We start from the raw sequence: 15,118 nt of genomic DNA on the forward strand, positions 1-15,118 counted from the left end.
AGCTTCGCGGAAGTGCATGTAATGCATTATAAACGAAAACAAGTAAAAGAAAGTAATACATAAAGAAAAAAGAGAAATAAAATATAATAACGCTTAAATTTAAGAGTAACGTATAAGAAAAATAAACGTGTAAATGTAACGTATTAAAAAATTGAGTCGTAAAATATTATACTCATAAAAGTAATATGTAAAAATAGGAGACACGCAAGACAATTTAAAGCGCAAATATAAAGAGTAGCTAGTAAAATATTAAGTTTAGGAACGCCAAAATGTAAGGCCTTGAAAAAGTTTTTAAAGAAAGCGTAAGAAAGTCAAAGTGTAAAAACAACGAATAATAAAAAGTAACACAAAAAATAAAATGCATATAACATGGGAAGTAAGGCATGAAAATAAACGCTTAAAATTAATGCATAAGAGAAACGCGTATAAATAACACATTGAAATAAATGTATAAAATAAGAAATGCGCATCCTAAAGCGTAACAAAAAGTAAGAAGTAAAAGCAACGCATAATAAATTAAACACCAAAATAAGCGTAAAAGAAAGTAAGAATAAAGCGTAGAAAACGCTTTAGAAAGGTAAAACTGCATAATAAAATTAAAAGTAAGGCATCCGAAAAGCACCGCTTAATCAAAAAGAGTGTAAAATATAATATCGCAGCATAAATAGACTTATAAAATTCAAAGTGTAAAAGCAACGCATAATTGAAAGAATCGCAAAAAATAAAATGCATATAACGGGGGAAGTAAGGCATGAAAATGAACGCCTTAAATTAATGCATAAGAGAAACGCGTAGAAATAACACATTAAAATAAATGTATAAAATAAGAAATGCGCATCCTAAAGCGTAACAAAAAGTAAGAAGTAAAAGCAACGCATAATAAATTAAACACCATAAAAAGTATAAAAGAAAGTAAAAGTAAAGCGTAGAAAACACTTAAGAAAGGTAAAACTGCATAATGATATTAAAAGTAAGGCATACGAAAAGCACCACTTAATCAAAAAATAAAATATAAAACAGACAGTGTGTAAATTAAGTAAAAAAAAACAATTTGGTGGGTAAGAATAATGTAAAAAAAATTAAACGTGAGAAAGTAATTCTTAAGAAAAGAAGCGTAAATATAGGGCTTTAAGAAGAAAAAAAACATAAAAATAATAGTAAATGAAAGCGTAGTTAAAAAAAAGCTACGCGTAAGTGCATGTAATGCATTATAAACGAAAACAAGTAAAAGAAAGTAATACATAAAGAAAGAAAAGAAATAAAATATAATAACGCTTAAATTTAAAAGTAACGTATAAGAAAAATAAAAGTGCAAATGTAACGTATTAAAAAAATGAGTCGTAAAATACCATTACGCATAAAAGTATTATGTAAAAATAGGAGACAGGCACGAAAATTTTGAAGCGCAAATATAAAGAGTACCTAGTAAAATATAAAGTTTAGAAACGCCTAAATGTAAGGCTTAAAAAAGTTTTTAACGAAAGCGTAAGAAAGTCAAATTGCATAAGAAACGCATAATGAAAAGAAACAAAAAATAAAATGCATATAACGGGGGAAGTAAGGCATGAAAATGAACGCTTAAAATTAATGCATAAGAGAAACGCGTAGAAATAACACATTAAAATAAATGTATAAAATAAGAAATGCCCATCATATAGCGTAACGAAAAGAAAGAAGTAAAAGCAACTCATAATAAATTAAACACCAAAAAAAAAGCGTAAAAGAAAGTAAAAGTAAAGCGTAGAAATCACTTAAGAAAGGTAAAACTGCGTAATAATATTAAAAGTGAGGCATACGAAAAGCACCGCTTAATCAAAAAATAAAATATAAAGCAGATAGTGTGCAAATTAAGAAAAGAAAAAAAAAATTAAGTGGGTAAGAATAATGTAAAAAATATAGAACGTGAAAAAGTAATGCTTAAGAAAAGAAGCGTAAATATAGGGCATTAAGGAAAAAAAACCTAAAAATAACGGTAAAGGAAAGCGTAGTTAAAAAAAAAAGCTACGCGTAAATGCATGTAATGCATAAGAAACGAAAACAAGTGAAAGAAAGTAAGACAAAAAAAAAGGCGTAAAATATAATAACGCTTAAATTTAAAAGTAACGTATAAGAAAAATAAACGTGTAAATGTAACGTATTAAAAAAATTAGTCGTAAAATATCATAACGCATAAAAGTAATATGTAAAAATAAGAGACACGCAAGACAATTGAAAGCGCAAATATAAAGAGTACCTAGTAAAATATTAAGTTTAGGAACGCCTAAATGTAAGGCTTAAAAAAGTTTTTAAGGAAAGCGTAAGAAAGTCAAAGTGTAAAAGCAACGCATAATAAAAAGTACCACAAAAAATAAAATGCATATAACGGGGGAAGTAAGGCATGAAAATGAACGCTTAAAATTAATGCATAAGAGAAAAGCGTAGAAATAACACATTAAAATAAATGTGTAAAAAATGAAATGCGCATCCTAAAGCGAAACAAAAAGTAAGAAGTAAAAGCAACGCATAATAAATTAGACACCAAAAAAAAAGCATAAAAGAAAGTAAAAGTAAAGCGTAGAAAACACTTAAGAAAGGTAAAACTGCATAATAATATTAAAAGTAAGGCATACGAAATGCACCGCTGAATCAAAAAATAAAATATAAAGCAGATAGTGTGTAAATTAAGTAAAAAAAAAAAAAAAAAAAAAAAAAAAAAAAAAAAAAAAACAATTTCGTGGGTAAGAATAATGTACAAAAAATTAAACGAGAAAAAGTAATGCTTAAGAAAAGAAGCGTAAATATAGGGCATGAAGAAAAAATTCCTAAAAATAACAGTAAAGGAAAGCGTAGTTAAAAAAAGCTACGCGTAAATACATGTAATGCATTAGAAACAAAAACAAGTGAAGGTAAGTAATACCTAAAGAAAAAAACGGCTTAAAATATAATAACGCTCCAATTTTAAAAGTAACGTAAAAGAAAAATAAACGTGCAAATGTATCATATTAAAAAAATAAGTCGTAAAATATCATAACGCATAAAAGTATTATGTAAAAATAAGAGACACGCACGACAATTTAAAGCGCAAATATAAAGAGTACCTAGTGAAATATAAAGTTTAGAAACGCGTAAATGTAAGGCTTAAAAAAGTTTTTAAAGAAAGCGTAAGAAAGTCAAAGTGCATAAGAAACGCATAATGAAAAGAAACACAAAAAATAAAATGCACATAACGGGCGAAGTAAGGCATGAAAATGAACGCTTAAAATTAATGCATAAGAGAAACGCGTAGAAATAACACATTAAAATAAATTTATAAAATAAGAAATGCGCTTCCTAAAGCGTAAAAAAAAGTAAGAAGTAAAAGCAACGCATAATAAATTAGACACCAAAAAAAAGGATAAAAGAAAGTAAAAGTAAAGCGTAGAAATCACTTAAGAAAGGTAAAACTGCGTAATAATATTAAAAGTGAGGCATACGAAAATCACCACTAAATCAAAAAATAAAATATAAAGCAGATAGTGTGTAAATTAAGTAAAAAAAAAAAAAAAAACAATTTAGTGGGTAAGAATAATGTAAAAAAGCATTACTTTTCCACGTTTAATTTTAAGAAAAGAAGCGTAAATATAGGGCATTAAGAAAAAAAAAACCTAAAAATAACAGTAAATGAAAGCGTAATTAAAAAAAGCTAGGCGTAAGAGCATGTAATGCATTATAAACAAAAACAAGTAAAAGAAAGTAATACATAAAGGAAAAAAAGAAGTAAAATATAATAACGCTTAAATTTAAAAGTAACGTAGAAGAAAAATAAACGTGTAAATGTAACGTATTAAAAAAATGAGTCGTAAAATATCATACTCATAAAAGTAATATGTAAAAATAGGAGACAAGCAAGACAATTTAAAGCGCAGATATAAAAAGTAACTAGCAAAATATTAAGTTTAGGAACGCCTAAATGAAAGGCTTAAAAAAGTTTTTAAAGAAAGCGTAAGAAAGTCAAAGTGTAAAAACAACGAATAATAAAAAGTAACACAAAAAATAAAATGCATATAACATGGGAAGTAAGGCATGAAAATGAACGCTTAAAATTAATGCATAAGAGAAACGCGTATAAATAACACATTAAAATAAATGTATAAAATAAGAAATGCGCATCCTAAAGCGTAACAAAAAGTAAGAAGTAAAAGCAACGCATAATAAATTAAACACCAAAATAAGCGTAAAAGAAAGTAAGAATAAAGCGTAGAAAACGCTTTAGAAAGGTAAAACTGCATAATAAAATTAAAAGTAAGGCATCCGAAAAGCACCGCTTAATCAAAAAGAGTGTAAAATATAATATCGCAGCATAAATAGACTTATAAAATTGAAAGTGTAAAAGCAACGCATAATTGAAAGAATCGCAAAAAATAAAATGCAGCATATAACGGGGGAAGTAAGGCATGAAAATGAACGCTTAAAATTAATGCATAAGAGAAACGCGTAGAAATAACACATTAAAATAAATGTATAAAATAAGAAATGCGCATCCTAAAGCGTAACAAAGAGTAAGAAGTAAAAGCAACGCATAATAAATTAAGCACCATAAAAAGTATAAAAGAAAGTAAAAGTAAAGCGTAGAAAACACTTAAGAAAGGTAAAACTGCATAATGATATTAAAAGTAAGGCATACGAAAAGCACCACTTAATCAAAAAATAAAATATAAAACAGACAGTGTGTAAATTAAGTAAAAAAAAACAATTTGGTGGGTAAGAATAATGTAAAAAAAATTAAACGTGAGAAAGTAATTCTTAAGAAAAGAAGCGTAAATATAGGGCTTTAAGAAGAAAAAAAACATAAAAATAATAGTAAATGAAAGCGTAGTTAAAAAAAAGCTACGCGTAAGTGCATGTAATGCATTATAAACGAAAACAAGTAAAAGAAAGTAATACATAAAGAAAGAAAAGAAAGAAAATATAATAACGCTTAAATTTAAAAGTAACGTATAAGAAAAATAAACGTGCAAATGTAACGTATTAAAAAAATGAGTCGTAAAATACCATTACGCATAAAAGTATTATGTAAAAATAGGAGACAGGCACGAAAATTTTGAAGCGCAAATATAAAGAGTACCTAGTAAAATATAAAGTTTAGAAACGCCTAAATGTAAGGCTTAAAAAAGTTTTTAACGAAAGCGTAAGAAAGTCAAATTGCATAAGAAACGCATAATGAAAAGAAACAAAAAATAAAATGCATATAACGGGGGAAGTAAGGCATGAAAATGAACGCTTAAAATTAATGCATAAGAGAAACGCGTAGAAATAACACATTAAAATAAATGTATAAAATAAGAAATGCCCATCATATAGCGTAACGAAAAGAAAGAAGTAAAAGCAACTCACAATAAATTAAACACCAAAAAAAAGCGTAAAAGAAAGTAAAAGTAAAGCGTAGAAATCACTTAAGAAAGGTAAAACTGCGTAATAATATTAAAAGTGAGGCATACGAAAAGCACCGCTTAATCAAAAAATAAAATATAAAGCAGATAGTGTGCAAATTAAGAAAAGAAAAAGAAAATTAAGTGGGTAAGAATAATGTAAAAAATATAGAACGTGAAAAAGTAATGCTTAAGAAAAGAAGCGTAAATATAGGGCATTAAGGAAAAAAAACCTAAAAATAACGGTAAGGGAAAGCGTAGTTAAAAAAAAAAGCTACGCGTAAATGCATGTAATGCATAAGAAACGAAAACAAGTGAAAGAAAGTAAGACAAAAAAAAAAGGCGTAAAATATAATAACGCTTAAATTTAAAAGTAACGTATAAGAAAAATAAACGTGTAAATGTAACGTATTAAAAAAATTAGTCGTAAAATATCATAACGCATAAAAGTAATATGTAAAAATAAGAGACACGCAAGACAATTTAAAGCGCAAATATAAAGAGTACCTAGTAAAATATTAAGTTTAGGAACGCCTAAATGTAAGGCTTAAAAAAGTTTTTAAGTAAAGCGTAAGAAAGTCAAAGTGTAAAAGCAACGCATAATAAAAAGTACCACAAAAAATAAAATGCATATAACGGGGGAAGTAAGGCATGAAAATGAACGCTTAAAATTAATGCATAAGAGAAAAGCGTAGAAATAACACATTAAAATAAATGTGTAAAAAATGAAATGCGCATCCTAAAGCGAAACAAGAAGTAAGAAGTAAAAGCAACGCATAATAAATTAGACACCAAGAAAAAAGCATAAAAGAAAGTAAAAGTAAAGCGTAGAAAACACTTAAGAAAGGTAAAACTGCATAATAATATTAAAAGTAAGGCATACGAAATGCACCGCTGAATCAAAAAATAAAATATAAAGCAGATAGTGTGTAAATTAAGTAAAAAAAAAATAAAAATAAAAAATAAAAAAAAAAACAATTTCGTGGGTAAGAATAATGTACAAAAAATTAAACGAGAAAAAGTAATTCTTAAGAAAAGAAGCGTAAATATAGGGCTTTAAGAAGAAAAAAAACATAAAAATAATAGTAAATGAAAGCGTAGTTAAAAAAAAGCTACGCGTAAGTGCATGTAATGCATTATAAACGAAAACAAGTAAAAGAAAGTAATACATAAAGAAAGAAAAGAAAGAAAATATAATAACGCTTAAATTTAAAAGTAACGTATAAGAAAAATAAACGTGCAAATGTAACGTATTAAAAAAATGAGTCGTAAAATACCATTACGCATAAAAGTATTATGTAAAAATAGGAGACAGGCACGAAAATTTTGAAGCGCAAATATAAAGAGTACCTAGTAAAATATAAAGTTTAGAAACGCCTAAATGTAAGGCTTAAAAAAGTTTTTAACGAAAGCGTAAGAAAGTCAAATTGCATAAGAAACGCATAATGAAAAGAAACAAAAAATAAAATGCATATAACGGGGGAAGTAAGGCATGAAAATGAACGCTTAAAATTAATGCATAAGAGAAACGCGTAGAAATAACACATTAAAATAAATGTATAAAATAAGAAATGCCCATCATATAGCGTAACGAAAAGAAAGAAGTAAAAGCAACTCACAATAAATTAAACACCAAAAAAAAGCGTAAAAGAAAGTAAAAGTAAAGCGTAGAAATCACTTAAGAAAGGTAAAACTGCGTAATAATATTAAAAGTGAGGCATACGAAAAGCACCGCTTAATCAAAAAATAAAATATAAAGCAGATAGTGTGCAAATTAAGAAAAGAAAAAGAAAATTAAGTGGGTAAGAATAATGTAAAAAATATAGAACGTGAAAAAGTAATGCTTAAGAAAAGAAGCGTAAATATAGGGCATTAAGGAAAAAAAACCTAAAAATAACGGTAAGGGAAAGCGTAGTTAAAAAAAAAAGCTACGCGTAAATGCATGTAATGCATAAGAAACGAAAACAAGTGAAAGAAAGTAAGACAAAAAAAAAAGGCGTAAAATATAATAACGCTTAAATTTAAAAGTAACGTATAAGAAAAATAAACGTGTAAATGTAACGTATTAAAAAAATTAGTCGTAAAATATCATAACGCATAAAAGTAATATGTAAAAATAAGAGACACGCAAGACAATTTAAAGCGCAAATATAAAGAGTACCTAGTAAAATATTAAGTTTAGGAACGCCTAAATGTAAGGCTTAAAAAAGTTTTTAAGTAAAGCGTAAGAAAGTCAAAGTGTAAAAGCAACGCATAATAAAAAGTACCACAAAAAATAAAATGCATATAACGGGGGAAGTAAGGCATGAAAATGAACGCTTAAAATTAATGCATAAGAGAAAAGCGTAGAAATAACACATTAAAATAAATGTGTAAAAAATGAAATGCGCATCCTAAAGCGAAACAAGAAGTAAGAAGTAAAAGCAACGCATAATAAATTAGACACCAAGAAAAAAGCATAAAAGAAAGTAAAAGTAAAGCGTAGAAAACACTTAAGAAAGGTAAAACTGCATAATAATATTAAAAGTAAGGCATACGAAATGCACCGCTGAATCAAAAAATAAAATATAAAGCAGATAGTGTGTAAATTAAGTAAAAAAAAAATAAAAATAAAAAATAAAAAAAAAAACAATTTCGTGGGTAAGAATAATGTACAAAAAATTAAACGAGAAAAAGTAATGCTTAAGAAAAGAAGCGTAAATATAGGGCATGAAGAAAAAATTCCTAAAAATAACAGTAAAGGAAAGCATAGTTAAAAAAAGCTACGCGTAAATACATGTAATGCATTAGAAACAAAAACAAGTGAAGGTAAGTAATACCTAAAGAAAAAAACGGCTTAAAATATAATAACGCTCCAATTTTAAAAGTAAAGTAAAAGAAAAATAAACGTGCAAATGTATCATATTAAAAAAATAAGTCGTAAAATATCATAACGCATAAAAGTATTATGTAAAAATAAGAGACACGCACGACAATTTAAAGCGCAAATATAAAGAGTACCTAGTGAAATATAAAGTTTAGAAACGCGTAAATGTAAGGCTTAAAAAAGTTTTTAAAGAAAGCGTAAGAAAGTCAAAGTGCATAAGAAACGCATAATGAAAAGAAACACAAAAAATAAAATGCACATAACGGGCGAAGTAAGGCATGAAAATGAACGCTTAAAATTAATGCATAAGAGAAACGCGTAGAAATAACACATTAAAATAAATGTATAAAATAAGAAATGCGCTTCCTAAAGCGTAAAAAAAAGTAAGAAGTAAAAGCAACGCATAATAAATTAGACACCAAAAAAAAGGATAAAAGAAAGTAAAAGTAAAGCGTAGAAATCACTTAAGAAAGGTAAAACTGCGTAATAATATTAAAAGTGTGGCATACGAAAATCACCACTAAATCAAAAAATAAAATATAAAGCAGATAGTGTGTAAATTAAGTAAAAAAAAAAAAAAAACAATTTAGTGGGTAAGAATAATGTAAAAAAGCATTACTTTTTCACGTTTAATTTTAAGAAAAGAAGCGTAAATATAGGGCATTAAGAAAAAAAAACCTAAAAATAACAGTAAATGAAAGCGTAATTAAAAAAAGCTAGGCGTAAGAGCATGTAATGCATTATAAACAAAAACAAGTAAAAGAAAGTAATACATAAAGGAAAAAAAGAAGTAAAATATAATAACGCTTAAATTTAAAAGTAACGTAGAAGAAAAATAAACGTGTAAATGTAACGTATTAAAAAAATGAGTCGTAAAATATCATACTCATAAAAGTAATATGGATAAATAGGAGACAAGCAAGACAATTTAAAGCGCAGATATAAAAAGTAACTAGCAAAATATTAAGTTTAGGAACGCCTAAATGAAAGGCTTAAAAAAGTTTTTAAAGAAAGCGTAAGAAAGTCAAAGTGTAAAAACAACGAATAATAAAAAGTAACACAAAAAATAAAATGCATATAACATGGGAAGTAAGGCATGAAAATAAACGCTTAAAATTAATGCATAAGAGAAACGCGTATAAATAACACATTGAAATAAATGTATAAAATAAGAAATGCGCATCCTAAAGCGTAACAAAAAGTAAGAAGTAAAAGCAACGCATAATAAATTAAACACCAAAAAAAGCGTAAAAGAAAGTAAGAATAAAGCGTAGAAAACGCTTTAGAAAGGTAAAACTGCATAATAAAATTAAAAGTAAGGCATCCGAAAAGCACCGCTTAATCAAAAAGAGTGTAAAATATAATATCGCAGCATAAATAGACTTATAAAATTCAAAGTGTAAAAGCAACGCATAATTGAAAGAATCGCAAAAAATAAAATGCATATAACGGGGGAAGTAAGGCATGAAAATGAACGCTTGAAATTAATGCATAAGAGAAACGCGTAGAAATAACACATTAAAATAAATGTATAAAATAAGAAATGCGCATCCTAAAGCGTAAAAAGAAGTAAGAAGTAAAAGCAACGCATAATAAATTAGACACCAAAAAAAAGGATAAAAGAAAGTAAAAGTAAAGCGCAGAAAACCTTTAAGAAAGGTAAAACTGCATAATAAAATTAAAAGTAAGGCATCCGAAGAGCACCGCTTAATCAAAAAATAAAATATAAAGCAGATAGTGTGTAAATTAAGTAAAAAAAAAAAAAACAATTTAGTGGGTGGGAATAATGTAAAAAAGCATTACTTTTTTACGTTTAATTTTAAGAAAAGAAGCGTAAATATAGGGCATTAAGAAAAAAGAACCAAAAAATAGCAGTAAATGAAAGCGTAGTTAAAAAAAGCTTCGCGGAAGTGCATGTAATGCATTATAAACGAAAACAAGTAAAAGAAAGTAATACATAAAGAAAAAAAAGAAATAAAATATAATAACGCTTAAATTTAAAAGTAACGTATAAGAAAAATAAACGTGTAAATGTAATGTATTAAAAAATTGAGTCGTAAAATATTATACTCATAAGTGTAATATGTAAAAATAGGAGACACGCAAGACAATTTAAAGCGCAAATATAAAGAGTAGCTAGTAAAATATTAAGTTTAGGAACGCCAAAATGTAAGGCTTGAAAAAGTTTTTAAAGAAAGCGTAAGAAAGTCAAAGTGTTAGAGCAACGCATAATAAAAAGTAACACAAAAAATAAAATGCATATAACGAGGGAAGTAAGGCATGAAAATGAACGCTAATAATGAATAAGGCATAAGAGAATCGCGTAGAAATAACACATTAAAATAAATGTATAAAATAAGAAATGCCCATCTTAAAGCGTAACGAAAGGTTAGAAGTAAAAGCAACGAATAATAAATTAAACATAAAAAAAAGCATAAAAGAAAGAAAAAGTAAAGCGTAGAAAACATTTAGGAAAGGTAAAACTGCATAATAATATTAAAAGTAAGGCATACGAAAAGCACCGCTTAATCAAAAAATAAAATATAAAGCAGATAGTGAGTAAATTAAGTAAAAAAAAAAAACAATGGGTAAGAATCATGTACAAAAAATTAAACGAGAAAAAGTAATGCTTAAGAAAAGAAGCATAAATATAGGGCATGAACAAAAAAAACTAAAAATAACAGTAAAGGATAGCGTAGTTAAAAAAAGCTACGCGTAAGTGCATGCAATGCATTAGAAACGAAAACAAGTGAAAGAAAGTAATACATAAAAAAAAGGCTTAAAATATAATAACGGTCCAATTTTAAAAGTAACATAAAAGAAAAATAAACGTGCAAATGTAACATATTAAAAAAATAAGTCGTAAAATATCATAACGCATAAAAGTAATATGTAAAAATAAGAGACACGCAAGACAATTTAAAGCGCAAATATAAAGAGTAACTAGTAAAATATAAAGTTTAGAAACGCCTAAATGTAAGGCTTAAAAAAGCTTTTAAAAACGCGTAAGAAAGTCAAAGTGTATAAGAAACATATAATGAAAAGAAACACAAAAATAAAATGCATATAACGGGGGAAGTAAGGCATGAAAATAAAAGCTAAAAATTAATGCTTAAGAGAAACGCATAGAAATAACACATTAAAATAAATGTATAAAATAAGAAATGCGCAGCCTAAAGCGTAACGAAAAGTAAGAAGTTAAAGCAACGCATAATAAATTAAACACCAAAAAAAGCATAAAAGAAAGTAAAAGTAAAGCGTAGAAAACGCTTAAGAAAGGTAAAACTGCATAATAAAATTAAAAGTAAGGCATATGAAAAGAACCGCTTAATCAAAAAAAGTGTAAATATAATAACGCAGCATAAAGAAACTTATAAAAGTCAAAGTGTAAAAGCAACGCATAATGAAAAGAAACACAAAAAATAAAATGCATAAATAAATTTATAAAAGTCAAAGTGGTAAAGCAACGCATAATGAAAAGAAACACAAAAAATAAAATTCATATAATGGGGAAAGTAAGCGCTGAAAATGAATGCTTAAAATCTGTGCATAAGAGAAACGCGTTGAAATAACACATTAAAATAAATTTATAAAATAAGAAATGCCCATCTTAAAGCGTAACGAAAAGTAAGAAGTAAAAGCAACGCATGATAAATTAGACACCAAAAAAAAGCATAAAAGAAAGTAAAAGTAAAGCGTAGAAAACGCTTAAGAAAGGTAAAACTGCATAATAAAAGTAAAAGTAAGGCACTGCTTAATCAAAAAAAGTGCAAAATATAATAACGCAGCATAAACGCGTAAAAGTAAAGCACACAAAAAGTAAAATCATAAAATTAATCTCATTATGAAGAGAGTAAAATTTGTATCGCATACAAATTGCAGAGGATGAGCATAAATTACGCGTAATAAAGTAAACGCATAATTAAAAGTAACTCGTAAAATGTAAAGGAAATTCTAGATTAAAGTAAAGAATGTAGCATTTAAAGCGTAAATGCAACGCATAAAATGCAATGACATTTAAATTAACGCGTAAAAGTATAAGTAAAGCATTAGAAAAGTAAAAGTAACCAGAGGAAATCTAACGCAGAAAGGAAGTCGCAAAATTTAATAACACGCAAAAAAAAGTCTTGTAATAACGTTTAAGAGTTACGAAACTATGAGAAATAAATGCGCAAAAGTAACCTACGAAGAAATAAATGTAACGTATAGAAAAGTGAAGTAAAAGTATATAACTTAAAAAATAATAAATAAACGTAACACATTAAATAGTAACGGTCAAAAACACGAAAATGCAAAGCTTAAAGAAAAGTAAGGCGTAAAACCTAATTATGCGTTAAATAAAACGTAACGTGTAAGAAGAAAAAAGGGAAAAGTAAAATGTAATTAAGAAGGAAAACAAAAGCAACAACAAAAAAAGTAGGCGTAAAAAATGCCTGTAACAAGTAAAAGTAACGCGGAAAAAATGTAAACGCGTGGAAGTCACGCTGCAAATAAAAGTAAGCATTATAACGCGCAACATTAATTTTAATGCACTTTGTAAGAAAACCCGCTCAATATAAGAAAATTCAAAATAACGCATAAGATTATTCAACACTTAAAAGTAACGCATAAGAAAATCAAACATCTAAAAGTAACGCATATGAAACAAAAGAAAAAGTAACTTATAATTTTTTCATGCGTTAAAGTAAAGAAGGATTGATAAAAATTCGCAAACTAGTTTACTTCGGTTTCAAATGTAGATCTCTATTGATGTGAATAAAAAGCTTTATTGTTTTTACGCCACTGAAACCGGTTTGCACTTGTTTACGTTCGTGTATCAATTGGTTAAGTTAGACGATAGGTAATATAATTTCGACGATTGGACAAATTAGACTATAGATTACATAAATATTTATTATATCCGGTATTATACTAGCATATCATAATATTTAGACCAAATTATTAGACGCATTGCAGTGTTTTAATAATTGCACGAGTGTAAAATACTTTTATATTCATATATACAGGAGATTTTTTTATATATTTCCTATTTGTATTTATTTTTAACTCATTGATACACGAACGTAAATAGGTGCAAGCTGCGTAAAAACAATAAAGCTTTATAGTATATACTGATAATTAAGATTTTACATAGAATCTTATAGTAAGTCTGATAATTTGTCCAGGGACTCTATTATAAATAGGTAAAATAGTGTATTTTTTATTACAGGATCTTAGAAGAAATAGATCCGTAGAAGTGATTGTTAAAATCGATAAGTAGCAGAACTATTTGGAACACTGTGATGCGTCAAGGTATATACCATCCTCGTCGTGATGAAGTTCAACCGTAAAGTGCTCGACTTCGAGCGCAGGTCATCGGACTAACAAAGCAGGGGAGCCATCCCCTCTGCAATGGATCAAAATTACGATAGTGTATGTCTTCGAATCATCCTCAGTGATGTTTGCCAGACGAATGCCCATTGTGAAGGTCTAGTAAATAAAGTACCGGCCTACCTCAAAGCCTATAATAACAAAAAGATATGAGTTGAAAGATTCTTGAACGAGACAAGAAATGTAGAAGATAAAGTGAATTTCGAACCATGTTAAAATACATCCTACGAAATATAATTTTAGAGAATTTTTTTACAGTCTTAGTATATTTGAAATACGATTTAAAAAAAATATGCTGTAACATGATTGAAAAGACCAGATTCAACGATAACCCTGATATTTAGGCTAAACCTTTGTATTACTAATAATATTGTAAAGTATACTTCATATAAGTGATTTTATATTCATGTATGAATTGCGAATAGGGCTAAGGCAGTGATGTAATTAAAAGATTATTTCGTGTGTGTGTCATTTTTACAACTTTTAACAAGGAAAAACTTTCGAACTGAGGAAAAAATAATTGGTGGAGACAGACATGTTTAGATAAGTCAAATTTTAGTGTAAAATTTAATTCAAAAAAGAAATTTGTAAAAAGGTCAGCTTTTGGGAGCAAAATACCCTCTCTAAAATAGAGGTGGCAGCTTAAGAGACAGACATATAGTGTTAGGAAACTAATAATGAGAGCTATAATTAAAATGAAAAAATATCTATTAAATTAAGTTCAAAGGTAACGGTAAAAAACACAAGTAATCGCTGACTGAATTTTCTTTCAGAAAATAAATGTAATATTTTCAATTAGAGAGGACAATAACAGGAGATAGGGGTTTCTCGTAGGGTAATCAGGAGCTTTTTAGTCAGGTTATTTTCTGTTGAAAAGAAAAACAATTTTTTAGAGAGAAAAAAATTAAGTAAGTAATTTTTTTTTCTTACAAAATTCTGTATGCTTAAAACAACTCGATTTATTTACAAGAAAATGTTTTTCACCACTATCTCATTTATTTTAATATGCAGCACACGTCACCTTACCGAAGTGTAACTCACGGTAACAGCCGAAGCAACCCAATCCCACCGTGTTACCAAAATTGACTTGGCTTAAGCAATTATCATATTATAGAAGCATCTAACATTTAAGTAACCCGTATTCGTAAATTTAAAGAAATAGGAGTTTCGATTATTGATCAGATATAGTAAAATCCAGTACCGAAAACAAAGCGTCAGAAAATAATTAAAAGTATTAGTATCAGACAAATATATAAATAATAGGTTACACGTATTTAGCAAATGTGAGCAGGTTAAAAAACTGCTTGAATAACAGTGGAGGACAATACTGATCGGATACAACACGGTTATACTAACTCACCGAACTATAACAGGTTGTATATATATAAAATAGGTACTGATACGTCAGGGCTAAAGAGAATAGAAGGGCTAGTTCACTCCGCTCTTAGAGTTGAAGCTACGATTTCCCTCCTCATGACGTCACTGTGTCCACAGA

The 15,118-nt window shown here is 27.6% G+C and overlaps 1 long non-coding RNA gene across 1 annotated transcript in view; it reads left to right on the forward strand.

Annotated features, from left to right (window-relative positions):
• Window positions 1-15,118, forward strand: part of LOC107452043 (uncharacterized) — a 36,353-nt gene extending 21,235 nt beyond the window's left edge. Inside the window, exon 5 of the long non-coding RNA XR_015431612.1 lies at window positions 13,463-15,118. This is a non-coding gene — a long non-coding RNA (uncharacterized LOC107452043). The remainder of the gene's footprint in view (window positions 1-13,462) is intronic.

This window comes from Parasteatoda tepidariorum, chromosome 2, assembly GCF_982258835.1.
Source record: "Parasteatoda tepidariorum strain Cologne lab strain chromosome 2, Ptep-v5.0, whole genome shotgun sequence".
NCBI lineage: Eukaryota > Metazoa > Arthropoda > Arachnida > Araneae > Theridiidae > Parasteatoda > Parasteatoda tepidariorum.